The sequence below is a fragment of the Capricornis sumatraensis genome, chromosome 12 (genome assembly GCF_032405125.1).
Source record: "Capricornis sumatraensis isolate serow.1 chromosome 12, serow.2, whole genome shotgun sequence".
NCBI lineage: Eukaryota > Metazoa > Chordata > Mammalia > Artiodactyla > Bovidae > Capricornis > Capricornis sumatraensis.
This window is the reverse complement of record NC_091080.1, coordinates 63,848,695-63,850,442: the sequence shown is the minus strand read 5'-3', so window position 1 is coordinate 63,850,442 and position 1,748 is coordinate 63,848,695. Positions and strand designations below refer to the sequence as shown.

Sequence of the window (1,748 nt, the reverse complement as noted above, 5' to 3'; positions counted from 1 at the left end):
AAATTTGCAATTTGTGATTCTTGGTGTTGAGGTCTGCAGGAAAAATAGGAAGTCTTCAAACTCTGAGCTAATTTCCAGAAAGGTTTATCTGGCCTTTGAATCAGTTAGTCCTTGTCTAAGAGGTTACATCTACTTCTGTTTTATTGACCACGCCAAAGTATGGATCACAAGAAACTGTGGAAAATTCTTAAAGAGATGGGAATACCAGTCCACTTGATCTGCCTCTAGAGAAATCTGTATGCAGGTCAGGAAGCAACAGTTAGGATTGTACATGGAACAACAGACTAGTTCCAAACAAGGAAAGGTATACATCAGGGCTGTATATTGTCACCCTGCTTATTTAACTTATATACCAAGTACATCATGAGAAACACTGGGTTGGATGAAGCACAAGCTGGAATCAAGATTGCCGGGAGAAATATCAATAACCTCAGATATGCAGGTGACACCACACTTATGGCAGAAAGTGAAGAGGAACTAAAGAGCTTCTTGACAAAAGTGAAAGAGGAGAGTGAAAAAGTTGGCTTAAAGCTCAACATTCAGAAAATTAAGATCATGGCATCCGGTCCCATCACTTCATGGGGAATAGATGGGGAAACAGTGGAAACAGTGGCTGACTTTATTTTGGGGGGCTCCAAAATCACTGCAGATGGTGACTGCAGCCATGAAATAAAAAGACGCTTATTCCTTGGAAGGAAATTTATGACTAACCTAGACAGCGTATTAAAGAGCAGACATTACTTTGCCAACAAAGGTCCATCTAGTCAAAGATATGGTTTTTCCAGTAGTCATGTGTGGATGTGAGAGTTGGACAATAAAGAAAGCTGAGCACTAAAGAATTGATGCTTTTGAATGGTGGTGTTGGAGAAGACTCTTGAGAGTCCCTTGGACTACAAGGAGATCCAACCAGTCCATCCTAAAGAAAATCAGTCCTGAATATTCATTGGAAGGACTGATGTCGAACCTGAAACTCCAATACTTTGGTCACCTGATGTGAAAAGCTGACTCACTGGAGAAAACCTTAATGCTGGGAAAGACTGAAGGCAGGAGGAGAAGGGGACGACAGAGGTTGAGATGGTTGGATGACATCAGTGACTCTTGAGTAAACTCCGGGAGTTGGTGATGGACAGGGAAACCTGGCATGTTGCAGTCCATGGGGTCTCAAAGAGTCGGACACGACTGAACAACTGAACTGAACTGAAGAGGTAGCAGCAGCAACAGTGTCCACCTTCTGGGCAGCTTCTTTCTTGGCATGATGAGCCTGTAGGACCACCACAACTTCATCCACCTTGAAAAATATTGAATGCTTCACACATTTGCATGTCATCCTTGCACAGGGGCCATGCTAATCTTCTCTGTATGGTTCCAATTCTAGCATATTTCCTACCAAAGTGAGCACTCATGGTGCTTATTCTCTTTTTTTAATTTTAAAAGTATTTATTTATTTATTTGGCTGTGTTAGGTCCTTGTTGCAGCACACAGCATTCGCACTGCTGCTGACGTTACTCTCATCAGGCTGGGTCCTCCGTTGTGGCAAATGGACTCTCCAGTTGTGGCCTGCAGACTGAGTTGCTGCACACAGGTTTGGTTGCTCTTGGTGGGATCTTAGTTCCCTGTGCAAGAATTGAACCATGTGACCTCCATCACAAGGCGGATTCTTAAACACTGGACCCCCAGGGAAGTCCCAAAGTGTTTATTTCTGACCAAAAACGGTAAAATCAAAGTAATTCAGCTATATGTTATGGGAT

At 42.9% G+C, this 1,748-nt stretch overlaps 1 non-coding gene across 1 annotated transcript; it reads right to left on the bottom strand.

The window, feature by feature from the left end:
* Window positions 1-1,292: 1,292 nt before the first annotated feature.
* Window positions 1,293-1,396, bottom strand: LOC138089369 (U6 spliceosomal RNA). Its single transcript, XR_011145799.1, has one exon. It is a non-coding gene; the product is annotated as a U6 spliceosomal RNA (small nuclear RNA).
* Between the last annotated feature and the right edge of the window lie 352 nt (window positions 1,397-1,748).